Source organism: Myotis daubentonii, chromosome 13 (assembly GCF_963259705.1).
Source record: "Myotis daubentonii chromosome 13, mMyoDau2.1, whole genome shotgun sequence".
NCBI lineage: Eukaryota > Metazoa > Chordata > Mammalia > Chiroptera > Vespertilionidae > Myotis > Myotis daubentonii.
The window spans coordinates 24,821,525-24,838,954 of NC_081852.1; the positions used below are offsets into that span (position 1 = coordinate 24,821,525).

Below are 17,430 nucleotides of genomic sequence, written 5' to 3' on the forward strand. Positions count from 1 at the left end.
AGAGCCTTGAAAATAAGAATGGACTAGTAGGTGCAAAATATCACATCAGAAATATAGTAATAGTTCCACTCTCTTGAAAACACAACTCCATGTTTTCTCATAGGTACATTTATCTTTTATCCTGTTCCTGATCTAGATTTTTCCTAAATATATATTTTTTTTCATTTTGTCCACTTCACTTTTGGGAAAATATCTGAATTCAGTCAATGCATTCAGCAAAGCTTTACTAAATCCTATGCTGTGTAAGTGTAGTTCAGTCCTTCAAATATCAACTCCCCCAATCTCTTTAACCAAAGCCAACCAATGGGGTGTAATTTGAAAATTGGCAGAAGAGCCCTCTGTCTAAAACATATATTCCTCCGTTGGCCAGCCTAGCCTAATGATAGCAAGGGGATAGTATATTTTATTGATTTAATATGCATCATTTCTAAATTCATCAGGATACTTTTAAAAATTAGACATTTGAACAGAAAACGTAGAGAAGCAGATGAAACCAAGGGTGAGAAAGGTAGATTGAATACTATAAATATTCAGTCCTGAATAAAGTCCTGAACACTTGTTAGATGTGTTTTTCTTTGATGTTTTTGATATTTTTAGCAGGAGAGAGGGGAGAGTAGGGTAGGGGGGTGGGGTGGCAAGAGAGCAGGATCAATTATATGTAAAACAACGTATTTTAAAATTATTTAGAAAAGACTACTGTGTGATGTAGGGGAAAAAAAAATTAATAGCATTTTAATAGTAAAAACAGCATTGAGTGCCACAGATCTGTTTCTTGGAGTTCCTTAAAGGAACCTCATAGTGCAAGTCAATAAATGTCTCTGTACAAGAGAGCCATCAGGGAGCAATCAGAGAGTAATGGGACCTCTTTGTTACAGCACTGTCCTGGGGCCCTGCCTTGGTGAGCTAATGATTTAGGCATTAACACCTGGACGTGAAGTAGTTCACCCAGCTGTTTTTTATACAGCTGTTGGAGTAGGGCAGGCTTTCGAGGGGCTGAGGACCAGGCACTGAGGCTTTACAGTGGAGTTTGGCTGAGGTAGGGATTGGGGGTGAAAACAAGGGCTACTGAACAAGAAGATTGCCTTCCAGTGCTCCTGAGAGCTGGCTCTGTCTGTGGCCAGATTTTAAAAGTGCAAATTAAATTAAGGTTGCATATATTTACTGGTACAAAAAATAAAATGAGTGGAGAAAATTGTTCACTAGCAATTCCCGAGTCTCCCATGTTATGGAGTTTATGAGATAGGAAGTTCACCAAAGAAATCCCAGTACAGGGGTCCATGGCCATTCTTTGAATAAGAAAAGGATTAATTATGGGATGGGGGGAGGTGGAGGGACTGAGATTAGATATCTATAGATACACAACCATGCTCAAGACTATGGATGACTCATCTATCTAATCTAATAATAGACAAACATGGTAATTGACCGTACCTTTGCTATGCTTCTCATGGGCTAATCAGCCTGATATGCAAATTAACCGCCAACAAAGATGGTGGCTAATTTGCATATGTAGGCGCCAAGCGATGGAGCAAAGCCTGCTGGACCCCGAGGCCCGAGCGGTGAGCAAAGAGCGAAGCCCGCCATGACGGCCCCTCCCAGCGAAGAGCGAAGGCCTGGGTTCTGGGCGCCGGAGGAAAATTGGTGCCAGCAGCCAGGGGAAGGGGCCCCCAAGGGTCCCCAGACTGCAAGAGGGCACAGGCCGGGCTGAGGGACCCACCCGAGTGTACACATTTTTGTGCACTGGGCCTCTAGTATATATATAAAAGCCTAAGCGACAATCTGACTGTTTGACCGGTAGCTATGACGCGCGCTGACCACCAGTGGGCAGACTCTCAACGCAGGAGCTAACTAGCTGCTGTGACTTGGCAGCTGCGGCTCTCTGGTGACACACCCGGAACCAGAGAGGAGGGAGCCTGATTCTGGGGTGCGTCCCTGAGAACTGCCCTCTCGCAATCCGGGACCCCTAGGGGGATGTTTGAGAGCCCAACATCCCCGCAGGCCAGGCCGATGATGGACCCCACCGGTGCATGAATCTGTGCACCAGGCCTCTAGTGAAAGATAATGTCTAGCCAGAAACAAGGCCCCAAAGAGGGTATAAACTTTATACTATTTCTATAAAGTATCAAGACAGATAAAGCTACTCCATGCTGTTAGAAGTCACAGGAGTGGTTAATCCTGGAGGCAGCGCAAGTAATTGGAAGACTCAGAGGAACCTTTTGGGGTGCTGGGGATCTTCTGTTTCTTGATCTGGGTGCAGAGAACACAAGTATGCCCATAACCCATTGAGCTGTAGGTGGTACCTGCACTTTTCTCTGTTTAACATATGTCAACAAAAAGTTGTTGTTTAAGCTATAGAAATGGCTCCCACATATTAGAATATCACTAACCTAGTTATGCCTCTGCCATCTTTTCTCAGCTTCACAGCATGTGGGGGTAGAAATCAGTCACTATTTCCTAAAGGCAAGGCAGTTATCATTGGATTTCGAATCCTTCCCTGGTCCGCTTTCTCTCAGATTTATGCAACAGTGTTTTTTCTCCCCTTCTGTACAGAGATACAAAACTACATTTAAATGTCATGTTTAATGCTTGATGCTTTTATTATTAAATAATGCCTTATATTATTACACAAAAGACCTGACTCTGAGGGTTTTTCAGTTCTGTGCTTAGTGTCAACTGGAAACCAGTGCTAATACTGGAAAATAATGGTCTGGGATCAGTATCTCGATCGGCTTTTCAGGAGTCCTATGAGAAAAAGAAATCAAAGTAGGAAAGACTGTCTTGAAAGCATATCATGGAAAGATCCAAAATGTTCGAATGCGATAGTGTCTAATTTCAGTCATTTCTCTCTCACATGTGTTAAAGTGTAAAAATAAATCTAATAAGACTTAGCACTTTGAAGTCGTTAACTAATTAACTAATGAATCCACATAACAACTCTATGAGGTTTGTGTTAGTATTTACCACTTCACAGATCTTGTGCCATTTAGAAACTCTTATAGCTCTTTTCTTCTCTCCTCTTTTCACTGTCTTTATTTTTTATTTTTTCACTGTCTTTAAAAAGAACTAGTTATTATCATGTCTCAGTGAAGGGCAAGTATCAAATTTTTCTCTTGAAAGAGATAATCCAATGCTTTCTTTAGAAAGAAGTGACTTTCCAAACCAGTCAAATAATTCACTGGCTTTCCTGGTGATATAACTCCAAATTTCAAAAATCCTTTGTCCTCTGTTATGTTTTGTTTGCCTTGAGGAAAACAAAAATCCATTTGTATGCCTCTACATAGTACGTGCTCAATAATTGTCCACTAGAATTCTTGTATTGTAACTCTTTGGGTAAATTGCTTTAGAGAACTCAGTCATCATTTCATAGACTCAATTGCAATTTTTGAAAATATGAATATTAATATTTTATTACTGCCAAATGCCTAAAGTATTTCCTACTAGAAATGAATTAGGTGCTAATTTACATAGACCAGTTGGCTCACTACAGTAGTAATAGCATATTCCCTTCAGCATTGAGTGTGGAAGGATGTGGTATGTGTTTTGGGAGAAAACTGAAGGGTGGGCATGGTCAGACATTACAGCAACATTTTAAGGAGAGATTTGAAAGATGATGGACTCAATGCTTTGAGTAATATTTATGAAAAGGCAATAATACTGAATTGTTAGAAGATAACACTAAGCTTAGAATTTTTTTGTGGTGCTAAGCAAAATTATTACATAACAATACTTAATATAGAAATTCCATTGACAGATGTTAACAGAGGGTTTCCAAATTTATGGTAAGCCCTTTCTGGGTCTGATTTCATGATGGATTGATTAAGCTCCAGGGATATATAATTATTTTTCATAGATTGCAAACCTGGTAATTTAAATGGTAAATGTGGGAATTTGCACTTTGTCATTCATATCAACTTGTAGCATTTTGAGAACACCTAGTAAGAGAGAGGGGAATCACTTTTATTGGGCGCCTGCCATGCCCACAAATAAGTGTTACCTCAGTGTATCCTCAAATTGCCCTGAGATGTGAAGCGCTGTTCCATTTTACAGATGAGGAAACTGATGCCAAGGTATGCTCTTGGTGTAACCGATTCAAAGTCTGTAACCTCTCCCCTACACCAGGAAATTAGTCTTTCAGGAACAGATTTAATTTGAATATCTTCAGGCCTCATCTATCTTACACTGGTTTTGCAGGTATTCATCTGTGCGCGCATTTAATACAAACTTAGAAATAAGAACCTCGTCTTCTTCTTCTCCTTTTATTTCATTTGGCCACCCTCTCTTTCAGCCACACTCAGCTCACGCGGCTTGAATTCTGGCTGGCACGGGCAGTGCGGTCAAGGCTGCAGCTGTTAGGATCCCCTCCTCCCAGGCTCCTTCTGAGTTCTGCAAATGAGCCCTGCAGACTGATATTGAGCTCTGCAGTTTATGTGACAAATAGCTTTTGTGGCTTTTCCTATCACTCATAAATTCTGGCACCATACGGGCTGTTTGTCAGATTCAAATTCCATATATTTGAAAGGAAAGAGTTGAAGATTTCTGCATTGAAAGGGGACTCTACCCCTAAGATTTATTTGTAAATTTTACTTTAAAACTATCCTGAGAGGAACCTAGAATATTCTCCTGGTGCTGCCTCGCTGCAAATGATTTCCATCCTTCTGCCATAAATCTTGATAATACGTCCTTTAAAATGTGCCCGAGAAATGCATTGCATGTTTATAGTGCTGGATTTTAGCGAGTCAAATTGTGTTTGGGCAGTATGCTTGCCGCTTCACGTTCAGGGTGACACTGGAGGGAAATGGAGACCCCGGCCATTCAGCTGTGGGCTCTGGGCTCTGAGCGAGCCTGTTGTAACCCTGCATGTTAATGAACCGAATCAGCTGAGGAAATGCGGTCCCTCTACTGTGGGGTGGCTGTCTGCCTGGTGAAGTGCCTCCCGGGGAAACAGAGGACTTCTATTTCTTAAACTGCCTTTCCCCCATGCTCTTTAAGAGTGTTGGGCTTTTTCTTTTTTTCTTAAATTACAGGTGGAGAAGGTTTCATAAACTCTAAAATGATTCTCTAGCAGACTTGGTTGCCTTTTTACAACCCCCGGGGCCACCAGACAGTTACTTGCAGGATTCATGCTGTTCTTGGCACACACAGAAACATTTATAAACCTAAACCTGTTTTGTCATATTACCAGAGATGGCATCTGCACTTGGGTACAGTTGAAATACAAACTGAAGATCAGATAGTTAAAAAAACAACAACAACATCATCAACAACAACAACAATACACACACACACACACACACACACACACACACACACACACACACACACACACACCCTAATCAGTGGGCTACTGTGAGCTGAGCCTACAAAATGGGAATAATTTAACCATTGATTATTTCTGCACAACACAGTTCTGGACGTTAAAACTGAGTTGAATATGAGGAGATAGTTGGGGCTCAATGATTTGTGTGCAAATTTGACGTCTGGACATATAATTTGTGAGCCTGGCATTGAAAATTACTGAATAGGTCCTTCTGGGAATTCTTACCTATATGATTGGTTATAGGTGAGTTAAGCGCTGGGTTCTTTTCATTCAGCTGCCACTCTATGCAGAATTTCTTGAATCTAAAGTATATTAGTGCTAATTTCAGAACAGTGTTGTTTTTTGTTGTTTTTTTTTTCAAGTATGTCATGGAACCCAGGGCCCTAGACCTGAGCTAGACTAAGCAGATTCTAGTACTGAAAATTGAAAATGATAATAAAACCCAACCACTTCTGAGTTCTTCCTCTTTAGTAAAAAATTAAACAAAGAAATTCTTCTTAAAATTTAAATAACCACTGAATATATATTAAGCAAGGGAGTTATAAGTTAGAGGTGAAAAAATGATACACTGTTCATGAGACCCTGGAATGGATAACAAAGATAGGCACAAGGAATGCTGTTCTAGGCAATATTGTTAAAAAGTCCATTAAATTAGCTTAGAATTTCAAATTGAAGCTAAGAAAATGATTACAAATTTCTCAAAAAATCCTTGTAGCTATGAGTTTTTATGACTAAATAAACGTTTTCTTTCAGTTCTCTTATTATATAAATCCAAAAAATGAATCTACTCCATAGATGACAAAATTTAACAAGGCCCAGAGACTCACACAAAGAGGAATATTTAGATGTTCTACAAATCTGCCCTGCCTTAGAAATGGTGATTAAAAAATGAGACTTAAACTATACCAGGGAGGATGTTATTTCTAGTTCTGAAATTACAAAATTACAGTTCTTTATATAACTAAACAAAGCTGTTGAATACAAATAGATTTTTTACTCTTTTAAATTAAATTATTAGACTGTCATTTTAATTAGCACTTTTCTAAGACATAAAAAAACATTAGTATTTACCTTTTAACCAAGCCAGAAAAATGCATATTCAAGTAGTGAAAATTGACTTAGAAGCAAAAGTTGGATAGAGGAAAAAAACTGGAAGAAGTTCTAAGTGGAGATGAGAGAGAAGAAAGAAATTCAGTGAAAAAGAGGAGGAGGGTAAACAGAAGTGAGGAAGGGAGAGACACTCAACAAAGGGCACATGCTTCAATTCTGTATGGTCAGTTGAGCCTCCTGTGTAAGCCGTGTTCGGGAGGTAATAAAGATGAGCATTAACAGCAACAACAAAAAAGATGAGCATTGACAATTGTCAACTTCTGAGTATTTGATGTTTGAAGCCTCCAGTCGAATAGTTGCTTTGAAAATGTGTATTAGATCAGAAGACAAAGACCTCTGACCTCATCTCTCTGAGAGTGCAGGGTAGCAGTCCCTTTGCGTGTTTGGTAAGAGAGAGGAGGCCTGGGTATGTGTCTAACGCAGAAGCCTTGTGGGACTGGGGATGAGATAAGGAGACATCCCAGCTAAAGAGAGAAGGACCTTTTCCAAGAGGCAGTGGACAGAGAAGTCATGAATATATGGTTTTTATAACAAAAGTTTACTGAGCCTCCACTAAAATCAAGATGTAGTCATACTTAGAATTAAATATTCTTTCTTTGATTCACATCCTTTTTAGCTCTTATTCACTTTAACATACCCCCTAAAATGTTAATACCTTTGGTAATTATCAAAGGAAAGTCATTGGTAGGTTATTCATGACATAGCAACAGTTTAAACTGAAACCAGTTAAATGATAACTGAGAAGACAGAATATGTGAAAAGTATATTATGAAATAAAAACAAAAATGTATATGTAGACTATATACATAAATATGAGGTTGGCAATTATAATACACCAGTAACCTTATATCACCAGTAAGTCAATTCAACTGATATCAATTCAATCTGAATTGAATAAATCTAAATTGTACAGCCATGAATAAAATGCTGTACAATTTTCACGGGAAGAAGAAAGAAATGAAATGGTCCATTTCCTCAGAAAGGGTCTGTATACACATTAGTACCTCTAACACAGGGCAGCTTGTGGTGTTGCCTCCAATAGAGGTACAAAATACAGAAAGCGGCGAAGGGCAAGATTAAGAAGCCTTCTAGAATGAGTGGAATTTGAGGTGCATTTATTCTAGAAAGCCTGAGAGGTTGCCAAGAGAAGTTGGAAGGGAGGACATTCATTTCATCACAAAGGAAAATGAATGACCAAAGCACGGAAGTGGAGAAGCACATACTACTTCAAGCCTGGGCCAGTGCGACGGCATGGGAAGTGGTGTGGAGATGCAGCTGGGCTTCCTGGGGAGCATTGGGACACTGCTTTTATATTTCACATTATTGTTCAGTGTTAGCCATGCGCCCAGATGCCCCTGAGTTTATGGCAGTTTAGATTCTATTTCTTGAAAGTCAGATATCTGTTTACTATTCCATATAAAAATAAATAGTGGGATACTATTAAAACAAAATGGGGTACTGAAATTGTTAGCAGTTAGAGCTAATAAAGGGAAAGTTACTATTATGTGCCAAGCTTTGAACGAAGTGATTTTATCTATGTCATCTCATTTAATCATTATGGGATCTATGGGAATATTAAATAATAATACATCTAATTTGTCCAAAGCAAAGTACATAAAATGTTCAAGAAATGCTGATTCCTGATTCTTTACCTTATAATGATTCTTTGATGATTATATTGTTTTATTCTTTATTGTGATGAAGAAGCTAAGACTCAGGAGTTTTTAGTTATTAAGTCCCAGAGCCAGAAACCAAGCTGGTTCTTCCTGGATTTCTAGCCCAACTTTCCTTTTATACAATATTGTCTCTCTATTGAGAAAAACTAAGAAGAAAGCCTGTGCATATGAAATTCACTGAAGATCCTTCTCAAACTATAGTTTACTGAATGAAACCTGGATTATAGGCCTTGCATAGGTTCCTTTGGAAAGGCCCAAACTTATCTTTGAGAAAAATCCAGGGGCATCTATATGGATGATTTCATAAGTGCGTGGACGAAAGGGGCCACATGCTAACCTCACAAGTTCAAGGAAGGCCTGCATGGCGGTCTTACAAACTCAGAGACCTAAAGTAACCACAAAGGATGGTCTGAAATTTAACTAAAAGCAGCTATGGTGGGTAGTTACATCCTAGGCCGGTATCTTCACTGACAAGGTCAACCTTTACCTTAACTGAGCCTATCTGTCTTTTTGCATCTATAATAACATACCCTTGAAATGTCTGGGTAACTTGTAACTTCCCTTTCTCTGGACCCCTTGGGGCACAACTAATGTGCTGGGCGCCTGGACAGAGACCACAAATTCCTTCATTATCATGTTAATTGTTCCCACCCACCTAAGTATGTACCTATCACCACCCCCCCACCCCCCACACCGCTTTGCTTTCTCCCACCTCTCTGGTCTATCACCAATGGATTTCATGTAACCCACCTATGTCCCCTCCTTTGATTTTGATGTATAAATACAGATGTAACCCGCATTCTCAGGAGCATTATCTCAATCCATTGAGGTTCTGCTTCCTGGCATATGTCGACAGTTTGGCTCAAATAAACTCACAAAAATTCTTTACGGGTTGGGTTTGAATGTCTTTTTTGTTAACAAGTGCTTGCAGTGCCATTTGCCCCCAGAAGCACTTTACCCAGCCCTGCTCCGTATGCTTGCTCTTAGTATGTGACTTTCGCACCTTTAGTTACAGATCTGTTATTTAAATGTGAGTGCTCTTGCGAGGGACAATAACACTGGTCTAGATATTTGGTAAAAAGAAAGGAACCGAGAGAAAAGGCATGGCACTGGGAGGCTGGGGAGACAGAAGGCAGATATCCCAGACTTGTCTAGATTGCAGCCTAGGGACAAACCCAGTCTGTCTGTCGGATCGCCTCAACCATAAAACTGACAAATTTCCCTATGACCTTCTGACAGGATCAAACGTGGGGATTCTAGAAAAGCAGGGAAAGGGATACATCCTAACAATAGGGAGAATATCTGCAGGCAGAAAACAACACAAAGCAAACAACCAAAAAGCAAGCACAAGAAACCTCTCTGTTAGCAATGGAAAACGGAAGGAATGTGAAGCTTAATATGATGGTAAACTTGGGAGGGTAAATCAGATGCCGGGAAAGTGAAATACAGCATGCTCATCATTTAGGATCATTGGTAGATTAATAAATAGATGATGTGAGCCTTGGACTGTTTTTTGTTTTTTTGTTTTTTGTTTGTTTTTTTTTAATTTACAGCTAGCTTAATGCTTTTGCTTTAAGATCGGGGCACATGAGGGAGACAACCAATCGATGTGTCTCTCTCACATGGGTGTTTTTCTCTTTCTCTCCCCACCCCTCCCTCCCTTCTGCTCTCTCTAAAAAGTCAATGGAAAAGGCCCCACACAGCTCTGTGTGTTAGACCATAAAAACAACCAAAGTGAAGCCCATAAAAATATATGTAGATTTTTACACTTACTACTCAATCCTCCCTGTAAAAGTCCATAGGACTAAGTGCATGCTGCCTCTTAATGATGAGTGATGGGCTGGAGTGGGTGCCACAGGTTGAGAAAACTACTCTACTGGAAGGTTAGAATTTACCTAGCAGAGGGATATGCTAATGATAAATTATTGGAAATCATTTTTAATGGGAACTAGAGATGTATAATTTGGCTTGAAAAGTCTTGTGTGGGTAGAGTATGAATTATTTTATAGGGCAGTCCTTTAAGAAGGGGCAAAGTATAAGATTAATAGATGAAAACAGAGTCAATATAAGGATTGTGTTTTTATATTTTAAAAAAACTATGTAGATATTCCTTGCAAATAATAATAACTCAATTACACAAAAATACACACACACACACACACACACACGTGTAATAAAAATATATCACCTTATAGAAAGTATATGGATTTTTTCCCTAAGTATCAGTGACAAGCCTAGAAAATACACTTATGTAATATGTTATTCCATTTTAACCTTCAGTGATGTTACCTAACTTTTCATAAGATAAATGGCAGTACCCCAACTATGGACACCTTTTCACTTTAAAATTTAGTGAAAAGAATGCAAAATGTATTCCTAAATCAATGAGCACAAGCCAATACTGATCCTAACGTGCTAAGTTCATTTTTAAACTTAGACTTCTTACTGTTGTAATCTTATCACAGGCTTAAAGCCACTCGACTACTTTAGCCTCCACATAATATCTTCTACAAGTCTCCTTTAAATATTCCTGTGGGATTCTGGTGGATTGCATCAAAAGGGTGTTGAACATGTTTCTTTTTTTCAGAAGGTATAACCCGCCATTGAAGCCAGGAACACCACTGAATAGTATAGCCTCACTGTTTGAGGACATTTTCTTTTCGCCCCTCTTCATTAATAAGTTAGAGCCCCGAGAGTGATGAACAAGGATTTATATTTCATTGAAGTCCTCTGCTCTTTACTGGCAAAATATATTTTACACCCTGGATAGATGGTAATTATTACAATTAAGCTTTAATAGAAATTACCTTTGCTAAGTATAGAATTTGCCTTGTCATTTTATATGTAAGACAAAGATATTTGCATTTTATTCCCCAAAATTCTGATGACTGGTCTGAGTATTTCTTACTTGTGAAATGTAGTTGAGCACTCCCATACATGAAGTCCTAAATTCAGTTTTCTAGGAGTCAGTTAATTTAAAAGGAAATAGTGGGCTTTAATATTTTACCATTGTGTAATACAAATATATTTCTTATTCCTCCATTGAAAATAAGTAGACACTAAAGAGGTAGTGTGTCAGCTATAGAGGAAAGGGGAGATTGTCAGGAAGACTTAAATTTCATTGAAGTTCTTTTTTTTTTCCATTGGAGATAGGCTGTTCTTTGAGTGAGATGACCAAATTGTATTGATTTATTTGAGGGAAGATATTTTTTTGTTGTATAGGAAGTAGAGAGCAATAATTTAAGAGTGGAAGAAAGGAATAAAGAAAATTCATGGGGGGGTGAGGTGTGAGTCCTTGGAAAATAAAAATAAAATATAGAGAATTGTCAAGAAAATTATGACTTGCCAGCCCTGGCTGGCAGGGCTCAGTGGTTAGAGCATTGGCCCTCAGAGGGTCTCAAGTTTGCTTCCCAGCCCCTATTGGGGCACATGAGGGAGATAACCAATAGATGTGTCTTTCTCACATGGATGTTTTTCTCTTTCTCCCCCTTCCTCCCTCCCTTCCATTTTCTCTAAAAAAATCAATGGGAAAAAATGTCCTTGGGTGAAGATTAACAAAGAGAGAGAGAATTATGAGTTTTCATTATAATATTTGCAGAATAGAGTAAGATAGAAGCTTCTTTTTCCAATAAAATGAATTATTGTATATAGATATTCTGTTACTAGAAAGTACATTGTAAAATAGGTTATCTCTGCTTGCTCTTTCATTTTTATTCTCCCTGTGTTCCTGGAATTCTTACCCAACTCAAGAACATCCACCAATAATCCCATGAAGGTAAAGCAGCATAAAATTCTCAAATGCGCCCTGACCGGTTTGGCTCAGTGGATAGAGCGTCGGCCTGCGGACTCAAGGGTCCCTGGTTCGATTCCAGTCAAGGGCATGTACATTGGTTGCGGGCACATCCCCAGTAGGGAGTATGCAGGAGGCAGCTGACCGATGTTTCTCTCTCATTGATGTTTCTAACTCTCTGTCCCTCTCCATTCCTCTCTGTAAAAATCAATAAAATATATTTAAAAAAAATTCTCAAATGCTTTTTCCAAATGAAAAACCACTATTATCTCTGTTCTCCAGGAATTTCAGAGACACATAGCTGACAAACAGCAACAGTTTGTCAACTTAAATTATGAGAATTTTGGAATTACACCTGTTATATCATACTTGTTAAAACTAGCTACATCCAGTGAAGACAGATGTGTGATGACATTGGTAAATTTTTTCTTGAAAGGCCCATGAAGACTCTTGAGTATTTAATTTTGTATAACTGAATTGGTGGTTACTCATAAAGAGCCTTTGTATTCTTATGCTACTTTTTTAAATCCAGTGATCTTTAATGACAATAAGTAAAAATGAAGTCTATAGTAATTTCGATACTAGTGGAAGATTTTGGATACTTTTTCACTGGGAAAAAAATGAAACAGCAGAGTAGATGTCATGTGATTAATACCTTTTTGCTCAATAACAATGTCATCTTGCCATAAATGTTGAATTTATAAAGTCAACGAGGGCTCAAAATAGTGGTATTGGAAAAGGGATGGATAAGTAACCTATGTTGATTCAAAGGCCTTGCTGTAATGACCTGATTTGGGAAACAGTTAAAATTTGATGCACTTTGATAATCTTTCGATTCAGTGTTCTAGGGTTGGTGTCTTTATGTTTATTGTACATTGTGATCATTATTGATAAACTCCTAGACTTAGATAACATGGAATGGAAGAAACGGTGTTTTTATGGAAACTAAAGGTCAAACACAAATTAAGATCTAGACTCACTGCCATTAATGTAAAGTGGATTTGGGCTTGTGTAATACAGAGGTTAGTTATGTCTTTGTAACCCAGACCAAACATAGAACACTGACAAACACAGCTCAATATCTCACGAAGCACTCTTTGAAAATAATAAGTAGTTTACAAAGTACTTCTCTTATTCCCTTCTCCCAATTACCATGTGAAGTCATGTAACATATGCCCATTTTTTAAAGATAGGTAAGTTCAAGTTTAGAAAAGCTAATAATTTGCCTGAGATCACTTGATTAGCAAGTGTCAGAAAATCTTGAACCCACGACCAGTACTCTACCACAAATGGCTGTACTTTCCTCAAATAAAGAGCTATTTTATGTTGATTTTTCTATAGCATTTCTACTGTATTCTACTCCAGTATGCATGTATCACCAATGAGTTTGGAGACTAAGCAAAATTTGGGTCCAATACTGTAGGCTATTAGATTGTAGATTAGAGAAACTGTCATTTTCACCTGTGTTTTTTTTTATTCATTTTTCAAGCTACTTAGCTTTCATTAATTCTATTTCTTTCACAATATTTATAATTCACATTTACCAACATTACTTTTCATGCTCATAGTATCTTCCAGCCGCCTCTGGTTTTTAATGCAGTTAGCTAAGAGAACACAATGGCTCTGCTACAGATCCAGGGGAAAAGGAAATACAAGAAGCTACACAGTTTCTGAATTTTTCATTCCTCATGGTTCAATTCTCAGGTGTCATATGCGGAACTCATTTTGTGTTTGTTAGGCTTCATGGCCTGATGCTTGTTTTTTCTGCTAGTCTAATTCACAGTTTAAATCAACTGCTTAAGTTCTCTTCTTGGTAAACGTGAAGGGAAGAGGAGATATTTCATGCACCTACAGCATCCCCCCAAACCCCTGCCAAATCTATGACTCTGACTCTGCATTATCCTTCCCCAGAAGGAGAGCATAATTTCATTATCCATGAATCATCACCTCTTGGATTGTAACATCGTTGTCAGAGAGCCTAATGTAACCCGTGTTCAGCTGGCTGCAATGGGGAGGGAGGAAGGGGGGAGAGAGCTGTGGGGCAAAGCACAGGTCACTGGCATGATTGACAAACTGGAGAGTCCTGCAGCCGGAAGGGGAGGCCTCCCTCATGTGATAGTCAGACATTCCATTACTGACTAGTAAATAGCTGATGCTGATTTTTTTCAGTGTTAATACTGAAGTTTATTTTCCCCAACCTAAATTACATCATATTTCAGTATCCTGCTGATGGGAAACGTTAACCCAGTTAATGAAAAAATATATATGTGGCCAACATAGATGAATATGAATGCTTTAAAATAATTCTTATTTGTTCTTATTACATTACAACTTGTTCATCATCTTTGGGCACTTATTTCGAGTCCTCAGTACCAGTTCTATGGCCTCTGTTTGGGCATTACTAAATAAGTCACTATGCAAAAAATAACTTAAAAAAGCACTATAACTCAATTTCCCAGGGAGATGAACTAAATAAATTCCAATATGATTCACAGATCAAAAGCTATATGTCGTCAACCACGTTTCTGTAAGCATTCAGGACTTAAAAACTGTATAAAATGTGTGAATAGCTGTGGTTAGTCTAAGCCGCCACTGGAGGTCACTCCTGCTCCACAGAAATCCAGTTTATTGCCTGTTGTCTACTCTTAGGTAGTTGATTCACTAAATCAAGGAAAAAATGGTTTCAATTCTTTGAAAAGATGTACTGTCAACATCCTTGGAAAATGTAAACTAATTTAAAAGGAATATATCTTGCATAAGTACTTCTCAGAAGACCGTGACACTGGGACTATTAACTTCATGCTGCCGTAGCACTGTGGGTACTGGGGCTATAAAAATGGGGGCCAAACCCATGCAGTTCAGAGACTAAATTGCATCCTCTCTCTGACAAAGCATTCAAAGCACTGACTGAACCCATCTGCCTCCATGTGTCTCTACTTAGAGTGCAGTTCAACAGGTTAGGCTGTTTATTGAACTGCTGTCATCTTTGAGGAAATTTGCACTAGAAAATGGAATATCAATGATATCTCTCAAATATGCAATGAGTTTGAAAAAGTCAAGAAAACAGATTTATAATCTGAAGTCCAGAAAGTGCCCTGGGGTTGGGGAGGGCAACAACTTTTGAGGAGGAGAACATTCTCCAGGTGGCTTTGCTAAATTTGTGGTGGTGAACAAGTTATTGTCTTACTGACAAGAATTAAATATTTGAGCTCAGAAGAGATGAAGAACTAGAGAAGCTTCATTCCCCAAAAGGGGTGATCTTTTTTTTAAAGAAATTTGTAATTTCATGTTCTGAATCAAAATGAGTTTTACTCTCGAAGGGATTTTATTGTGGTTCTTATTCATTATTAAATTCATAAAGAATTAAAGTTACACATTAAAAAAAAATGACTAGCCCTTAAAATGCTGGTCATTCATTCCATCTTACCCACCAAGTGGCTTTGAATTTCAGGAACACTTTCCAATACAGCACATGTATTTTGTATATACTAGTCGTACCAGAGCATTGAGAATTTGCAAGAATTCAAAAATATAAGTATAAATATGTCTTGCTTAAATATATTTGGTGTCCATGACAAATGAGGCAGAAGGTCAAGTCAAAGAATAGAAATGAGCTTTTTCACTTTAACACTGCATTTAATCAACAGTCATCTTTAGTACAGATAAAAATGAGTCTGACCAAAGAAAATTTCTTTTTTAGATGGAATATGTATTTACTGACATTTTATGAAAAATGTAAACTTACAACTTCAGTGAAAAACATCACAGTAGGCTCAGTCATCCAGTTCATAGTACTGTAAGGAAGTGTCTGCATTATTAATCCATTGGGACTCTGTGACAATTTGCCATTAATAAATGTATAGTCAACAATTCTTCATGGGTAAATATACTGTAGCTATGATGCTTTTATGAACTGCCATCTATTTTCAAATTTAATTAAAACCAAAGTCCACTTTAAATGTTCCTTTTTCTTTATTGCTTATAAAAATGTGATTTTTATAAACCGGCTTCCTTGCAATTATATTTCATGGTGACTTGCCTAGATTTTTGCCTGTCCGCAAATGAAAAGCCCCCAGACTATATAAAAATGCTGGTAAAAATAGCCATTCACTTTTGCTTTTTTTTTTTTTTTTTTTGCTGCAGTGATTCTGTTTTGAAAGAACAGGGACATGGTTTGGCAAGCCAAATGAAATGAAACAGACTTAACGTTGCAATTCCTGATTTTTACTACTGTAATTGAATTGTTCATTTTGGAGGATGAAAGAGGATACAGGCTAAAGACATTTTTCTGAAATCTTAATGAACTGTGGTCAAAGTTACTTAAATCCAGAAGCTATGATATTTGAGCTGCAGTCAATAAACTTTCACCTACGACATAAAACCACGCATGCAGCTTGCACAGTGCCAACAGGGCTGGTACAGAATCGTACTGATGGACGCGTTCACAATACAGATGAGCGTAGGGACCCCGTAACATCAGCAAGAGAAAGGCAAAGCCCAGTGCCATAGGGTTGGTCTTCTCCCTCTGAGGTTTACTTGGTACATTCAGTGAGGTGTTACCAAAAGCATCCTTTTGACTGAGGCTCTTGGTGGAAAGCATGTCTTGGAATGTGTTCTCTTTACACATCTGAATGAAGTGTCAGTCGTTAGGGGACTCGTGTGTGCAGGACACATAATGGAACACAACAGGACAGCCTGACAAAGCCCAAACAGAGAACAGAGAGCGCTAATGATTCCACTCCCCACCCCCCTTTAGGGTCCCCAGAAGAGCTGAAATGAGAAATTCTGGGAAGCTCCCCACCACATGCCTAGAGCAAGCTGCCTTCCCATGTGCAAGCCTGGTCTCTGAAAAGTCCCTGATGTGAGGAGCGGTGGGGAAATCTGCCTCCTCACATTTGCTTCCTGGCTAGTTAGTGAAGGGGCTTATTTTGGAAATGGAGAGGCTAGAAGAAAAGGACAGGGAAGCCTCTGGTCTGATGTCACAGGGCTGGCTTTCAGCGACAAGCTCTCAGGTGGGAAACTTTGTATGTGTACCATCTCCTCACATTTTGCGCTGGTCTCCCCGCAGCATTTTAACCCTTCACCACTTCCCCTAGACTTGCCTCAGCACCATCCAGACGCCTCTGGAACCAGCTGGTGGTGCTGCTTTTACCCAGCACCATCCTTTGATAGCTCCCTGCGGTTTTCTTTTGGGGCCAGGCATTGTTTCAAGGCCCGGCCTCTAAACGTTCCTGTCCTCGGGCATCCTCCTGGAATCGGCTCAAGGTCCAAGTACCTGGGGTCATCCCCTGCTCCCTGGATTTGCCAACAAACTGCACACCTCCCAGAACTGTGCATCTGGGTCTAGCAGAATCACAGCAGATGTGGGGGATTAATTGTAAAAAGGAAGTTTTATCTGAAAACAGTGTGACACGGATGGAATCAATAAAGGGCCTGACACAATAGGCATTATGTTAAACCACAGTTCAAGCTGCACATTGATCGTGGTATTTAAGTTTCAGTGGGTGCCTTATGCAGGAGAGGAAAAGGACCAGTGT

The 17,430-nt window shown here is 38.9% G+C and overlaps 2 protein-coding genes across 2 annotated transcripts in view; one reads left to right on the forward strand and one right to left on the reverse strand.

Moving 5' to 3' along the window:
• CTNNA3 (catenin alpha 3) overlaps positions 1-17,430 on the forward strand; it is a 1,315,594-nt gene that overhangs the window by 525,157 nt on the left and 773,007 nt on the right. The window lies entirely within an intron of this gene.
• The window catches only part of LRRTM3 (leucine rich repeat transmembrane neuronal 3), a 146,035-nt gene that overhangs the window by 125,797 nt on the left and 2,808 nt on the right, over positions 1-17,430 (reverse strand). The gene's annotated exons all lie outside the window — the stretch shown is intronic.